This window comes from Coregonus clupeaformis, chromosome 9, assembly GCF_020615455.1.
Source record: "Coregonus clupeaformis isolate EN_2021a chromosome 9, ASM2061545v1, whole genome shotgun sequence".
In the NCBI taxonomy this organism is placed as follows: domain Eukaryota; kingdom Metazoa; phylum Chordata; class Actinopteri; order Salmoniformes; family Salmonidae; genus Coregonus; species Coregonus clupeaformis.
This window is the reverse complement of record NC_059200.1, coordinates 9,232,027-9,239,350: the sequence shown is the minus strand read 5'-3', so window position 1 is coordinate 9,239,350 and position 7,324 is coordinate 9,232,027. Positions and strand designations below refer to the sequence as shown.

General features: G+C 43.5%; 1 pseudogene; it reads left to right on the top strand.

Moving 5' to 3' along the window:
- Positions 1-5,044: 5,044 nt before the first annotated feature.
- LOC121574182 lies at positions 5,045-6,700 on the top strand (annotated as a pseudogene).
- Positions 6,701-7,324: the final 624 nt, after the last annotated feature.

Here is a 7,324-nt window from a genome sequence, read left to right as displayed (position 1 = left end):
GTGATGCTTTTTTTGGCAAATTATTGAACACAGGATAAAGAACAGGAATGGGTTGTATGATTTAGGGACATTGCCATGTTTCATTCTGTGCATAACAGCATGAAAAGTGTCAGTGTGGTAAGTGATACAAGAACATTTTAAGACGGATAAATAATGGATGCAAATAGAACTTATGAACACAAGACTACAGCATTAAACTTGTACTAGCAGATATGCTCTTAAAATAGGCTTTCCTAGACACATTGATATACGATCTGAAATCACTAAAAGAAGAGTCAGCTGAAGGATATTTTGTACAGTGCCTTCAGAAAGTATTCATACCCCTTGACTTATTCCATATTTTGTTGTGTTACAGCCTGAATTCAACATGGATTAAAAATAATAATTCTCACCCATCTACACACATTACCCCATAATGACAATGTGAAAACATGTTTTTTGACATTTTTGCAAATGTATTGAAAAATAAATACAGAAATGTTTAATTACATAAGTGTTCACACCCCTGAGTCAATACATGTTAGAATCACCTTTGGCAGCAGCTTTTTGTCTTTTTGGGTAAGTCTCTAAGAGCTTTGCACACCTGGATTGTACAATATTTGCACAATATTCTTTAAAAAATTCTTCAAGCTCTGTCAAGTTGGTTGTTGATCATTGCTTGACAGACATTTTCAAGTCGACTTAAGTCAAAACTGTAACTATGCCACCCAGGAAAATTCAATGTTGTCTTGGTAAGCAACTCCAGTGTATATTTGGCCTTGTGTTTTAGGTTATTGACAGCTTTTTTAAAAACCCATCTACCAACAGGTGTCCTTCTTTGCGAGGCATTGGAAAACCTCCCTGGTCTTTGTGGCTGAATCTGTGTTTGAAATTCACTGCTCGACTGAGGGACCTTACAGATAATTGTATGTGTGGGGTACAGTGATGTGGTAGACATTCAAAAATCATGTTAAACACTATTATTACCGGCGCACAATTGGCCCAGCGTCATCCGGGTTAGGGGAGGGTTTGGCCGGCCGGGATGTCCTTGTCCCACCGCGCTCTAGTGACTCCTTGTGGCGGGCCGGGTGCATGCACGCTGACTTCGGTCGCCTGTTGTACGGTGTTTCCTCCGACACATTGGTGCGGCTGGCTTCAGGGTTAAGCAAGCAGTGTGTCAAGAAGCAGTGCGGCTTGTCAGGGTCGTGTTTCGGAGGACGCATGGCTCTCGACCTTTGCCTCTCCCGAGTCCGTACGGGAGTTGCAGCAATGGGACAAGACTGTAACTATCAATTGGATATCACGAAATTGGTGAGAAAAGAGGGTAAAAAAATAAAATAAATAAACACTATTATTACACACAGACTGAGTCCATGTAACTTATTATGTGACTTGTTAAGCACATTTTTACTCCTGAACTTATTTAGGCTTGCCATAACAAAGGGGTTGAATACTTATTGACATTTCAGCTTTTAATTTTGACAGTATGGGGTATTGTGTGTATGCCAGTGATAATCTCAATTTAATCCATTTTAAATTCAGGCTGTAACACAACAGAATGTGGAAAAGGTCAAGGGGTATGAATACTTTCTGAAAGCACTATAGGTGTAAAGGCAGGTGTCACTCATTCATGCACAGCCGCTTTCTTCTGCACCTGGGCACTCAGTGATCTAGTGTCATAGCATGGACCAATGCCCCTCTAGTACCCCTCAGCCCTCATCCAAGATTAAAGGCAGATGGACAAACACAAAAGAGCAGTCAGGGAGAACAAAGCCATCCCTCCCACACAACCTACAACAGAGAGGAGGCACAACTTGTAGCTGAGACATTTGGTACAGAAACAAAAGAGAGAGGAGAAAATCAATTATGTGTTGGTTGTCTGAAAATTAGACTCAGTTAATCAGTTGATGAAGCCTGATAAGAGTTTAATCAATGAGCTGTGAACCACCTCAGAAGACCTCTGAAGGTCTAATGTATTTGAATGCCACATTTGCAGTCAGATGTTGCAGGCAAAATGTTCTCTAAAAACAATTAAACTGTTGAATAACAAGTTGCTGTGTTTTAATCAGTTTACAGTCCAAATCCAGTGTTTTAATCAGTTAAGATACAGTATTTGCATATCAATAATATATTGAAGACCATCAGTCACTGTCTGCCCAGTGAGAGGGAATATTAGATTGAATGTTGATTACAGGTTGGAGGACCTGAATAGAAAAGCTTCTGAAATCTAGAAATGATTACACCAATCAAGGTATGCTTGCACACATGGGTTTTATCTGCTCTCGCTCTCTCTCTCGCTCTCTCTCTCACTCCCTCTCATCTCCATGGTCACTGATCATCAGATCCTCGGAAAAGCACGCTCTGTGCAGGTACCTCAAACTGTGGATCAAGTCTCACCATGGCGATGGGCAAAAACTGTTTGAATAAAGTGTGGAATTATCGGATTAATCAAGATCTAAAAAATCAGGTATGTTTTGTTTCTCTTTATATTTCAGATAATATGTGATATGAATTATCGAGAAGCCTTCTGAGCAATTCATGTAAAAAAAAGTATGAGAGGCGTAGGTTTTAATGATGCTCTTTGATATTCAGACAAAGTAAGGAGCTCTAGTGATTCATGATGGTTTTACTTTACAAGACAGATGTCAGTAAATTAACATACACATTTTGAGAGAAGATGGAAAAAGGATTTCTACTTGTTGATTGAAAACAATGCCAATACCAAGTTAATTACCCAGTAGTACCTGTATCTTGTTCACAGACCAGTGCAGGATTTCATAGTCATACACTGTGACCAGACAGTCAGGAGTCCTCTTTAATCAGTGGGCACATCATCAGATTCAGAACTCATAGAGGTGAATGACCACTCAAGACATTACACCACATTGAGAGCGCTCTGAATGGACCAACCATCAACATCCACTGGCCTCGGGGGGCAGCTGTGTGTATAGGTTTTCTGTGTGGGTACCCACTTTGTTTAGCATTTTAGGGTATATTAAGCTTGTATGTTTGTGTGTGTGTTGTAGTTTGGTGTGTGTGATGTATGTGTAGTGAGTGGTGTTAATAAGGCAGGCTCAGACAGGCAGAAAGTATTCACCCCCCTTGGCATTTCTTTCTGTTTTGTTGCCTTACAACCTGGAATTAAAATTGATTTTGGGGGGGGTTGTATCATTTGATTTACACAACGTGCCTACCACTTTGAAGATGCAACATATTAGTTATTGTGAAACAAACAAGAAATAAGAAAAAAAAAATAAAAAAAACTTGAGCATACATAACTATTCACCCCCCCCCCCAAAGTCAATACCTTGTAGAGCCACCTTTTGCAGCAATTACAGCTGCAAATCTCTTGGGGTATGTCTCTATAAGCTTGGCACATCTAGCCACTGGGATTTTTGCCCATTCTTCAAGGCAAAACTGCTCCAGCTCCTTCAAGTTGGATGGGTTCCGCTGGTGTACAGCAATCTTTAAGTCATACCACAAATTCTCAATTGGACTGAGGTCTGGGCTTTGACTAGGCCATTCCAATACATTTAAATGTTTTCCCTTAAACCACTTGAGTGTTGCTTTAGCAGTATGCTTAGGGTCATTGTCCTGCTGGAAGGTGAACCTCTGTCCCAGTTTCAAATCTCTGGAAGACTGAAACAGGTCTCCCTCAAGAATTTCCCTGTATTTAGCGCCATCCATCATTCCTTAAATTCTGACCAGTTTCCCAGTCCCTGCCGATGAAAAACGTCCCCACAGCATGATGCTGCCACCACCATGCTTCACTGTGGGGATGGTGTTCTCGGGGTGATGAGAGGTGTTGGGTTTGCGCCAGACATAGTGTTTTCCTTGATGGCCAAAAAGCTCAATTTTAGTCTCATCTGACCAGAGTACCTTCTTCCATATGTTTGGGGAGTCTCCCACATGGCTTTTGGAGAACACCAAACGTGTTTGCTTATTTTTTTCTTAAAGCAATGGCTTTTTTCTGGCCACTCTTCTGTAAAGCCCAGCTCTGTGGAGTGTACGGCTTAAAGTGGTCCTATGGACAGATACTCCAATCTCTGTTGTGGAGCTTTGCAGCTCCTTCAGGGTTATCTTTGGTCTCTTTGATTAATGCCCTCCTTGCCTGGTCCGTGAGTTTTGGTGGGCGGCCCTCTCTTGGCAGGTTTGTTGTGGTGCCATATTCTTTCAATTTTTTAATAATGGATTTAATGGTGCTCCGTGGAAGTTTCTGATATTTTTTTTATAACCCAACCCTGATCTGTACTTCTCCACAACTTTGTCCCTGACCTGTTTGGAGAGCTCCTTGGTCTTCATTTTACATTTACGTCATTCAGCAGACGCTCTTATCCAGAGCGACTTACAGTTAGTGAATACATATTTTTTTATACTGGCCCCCCGTGGGAATCGAACCCACAACCCACAATGCTCTATCAACTGAGCTACATCCCTGCCGGCCATTCCCTCCCCTACCCTGGACGACGCTGGGCCAATCGTGCGCCGCCCATGAGTCTCCCGGTCGCGGCCGGCTGCGACAGAGCCTGGATACGAACCAGGATCTCTAGTGGCACAGTTAGCACTGCGATGCAGTGCCTTAGACCACTGCGCCACTCAGGAGTTCATGGTGCCGCTTGCTTGGTGGTGCCCCTTGCTTAGTGGTGTTGCAGACTCTGGGGCCTTTCAGAACAGGTGTATATATACTGAGATAATGTGACAGATCATGTGACACTTAGATTGCACACAGGTGAACTTTATTTAACTAATTATGTGACTTCTGAAGGTAATTGGTTGCACCAGATCTTATTTAGGGGCTTCATAGCAAATGGGGTGAATACATATGCACGCACCACTTTTCCGTTATTAATTTTTTTGAATTTTTTGAAACAAGTACTTTATTTTCATTTCACTTCACCAATTTGGACTATTTTGTGTATGTCCATTACATGAAATCCAAATAAAAATCTATTTAAATTACAGGTTGTAATATAACAAAATATGAAAAACGCCAAGGGGGTTGAATACTTTTGCAAGGCACTGTATGTTAGTGCGGTGGTGTATCTGTGCTGGGCTAGCTGCACTCATGGCTCGTAAACGGAGTGGTGACTGCTGCCCCCGGCCGCCCCTCAACGAGGACAACGCCCGCTTCTGCCTGCTGGCAGGGCTCATCCTGCTCTACCTGCTGTGTGGGGCGGCTGTGTTCTCCACCCTGGAGCACCCCTCCGAGCTCCGCGCCCGCCTCCTCTGGGACCAGCAGCTGGACAACTTCACCCTGAGCCACCAGGTAAGCCTGGGAGCCCTGCACGTGCTTTTGCGCCAGTATGAAGAGGCCAACGGGACTGGGATCAGAGTGGACGCTCATAGGCCCCGCTGGGACTTCTCTGGAGCCTTCTACTTTGTCGGCACGGTAGTGTCCACCATCGGTGAGTTGGACAGCTGCTCTCTGTGAGGGTCAGAGTAAGGGTATTTAAGATGCAAAAGTTATTTGCTGTCATGTAGAGACACAGTATAATGTAGAGGATTTATTGAGTAGATGATGGGGATGACAAGAGGAAGCTGGGAGGGGATTAGATTGATGATCGGTGAGACTCCGAGGCACTAATTGTCAAATTAGTTGAATCTGGGCATGTGAGGTCGATTAGCTTTTCTGGGGCTTTAGCTTTTTTTATGTGATCACTACTCGTGACTGAACATTGTTAATGTTTCCATCTCATCTTCATGAGTTCATGTCAACATAATTTGGAAGTGCCCAGTACTGTGAAATGATGATCTCTTACATTCATGGTATGAAACGAAAACACTTATATCAATAGCCACTCCACATCTTTTGTCATTTCGACATCTAGTGCTAAGTAAGAACAAATGTAAAGCCACTTATTTGACAAACAATTGGCACAATGACCCTTCTCTTTTGTACAATTTCCCACCAGGCTTTCGTATGACCACCCCAGCAACCATCCCTGGTAAGATATTCCTGATCTTCTATGGCTTCATTGGCTCTTCCTGGAGAGGATCATCACCATGCTAGCCTACATCATGTGCTGGTGTCACGAGCAGAGGATGAGGCGCTCGGGGGTGGGGCCTGTGTCTGGGATCGAGGAGCCCCGCAGTGAGGAGGACAGTCTGGAGGGCTGGAAGCCCTCTGTCTACTACGTGATGCTGATCCTGGGGGTGGCGTCTGTGCTGATCGCCTGCAGCGCCTCCTCTCTGTACTGCTCCATGGAGGACTGGAGCTACGTGGACTCCCTGTACTTCTGCTTTGTGGCCTTCAGCACCATCGGCTTCAGGGACCTTGTGAGCAGCCAGAGGGAGCGCTATGAGGCCCAGGACGCCTATCGCCTGAGCAACTGTCTCTTCATCCTCATGGGCGTGTGCTGCATCTACTCCATTGTTTTTGATGGTAGGCAACTCTAGTAGCCCAACATTATGAACAAATAGCCACAGTAGCCTACTTGGCCACTGTTAAAACTGTAAATTAAAGCGGGTATGACCTCACTGTAAATGCGAGCCGGAAGTTGCACAGAAGTTTGCGCTCAGCAGACCTGAAATTGCTTTGAGGGAACATTGATCACTGATCTCCTATTAAGACACTGCTTGAATATTCCCGTTTGGTTCTGTGGGGAGATGCGGTGGACAGACGCCCTTCATTTAAACAGCATCTGTCTGGAGATGGGTTTGAAATGTGATTGGCTCAAATACAGTGCTGAACGCAATCAGGCTTTGTGTGGAGTACGGAGATGTGAAGGGCCTCTTGAGAAGACCCACTGATTTATGAGAGCTTTGCAGATGTGTCCTGAGCTCCTCCACAATACAATGGATTTGTGTGGGGGGGCATCCGGGATCGGTGAACATTGAAATGTATCCATATTATGTATTTGCATCCTCGGTCACCTAATGTCTAGGGCTCTGCTAGAGAACCTGTTGAATATGTATCACAGTTTAATTGTGTTGCGTTAATTAGATAGAAAGCCACACAGTATGAGAGCTGTAAAAGGGAAGACAAACCTCTTCATCTTAATCAAATATAGGCTAGCCCTGGGAAAGGTATTTATGTCAATAAACGGTATGAGAGTGTGACACTATCTCATCCACAATAGTCTGAAGTGAGTTACGTTTTGCCAATATTCTGTGTTCATTTTAACAGTACCTAACTGGTTCGGCTCCCCCATACCTATGCAAATATTTCCCTCAAGCATGACCTTGATCATCCATAGTTATCTCTTTACCATTTTCCTGTACCATATTATCCTCACCAACGTGTTTCATTAGCAGTGGTGTAAATTACTTAAGTAATACTTTAAAGTATTTTTACTTAAGTCGGTTTTTGGGGGTATCTGTACATTACTATTCATATTTTTTACAA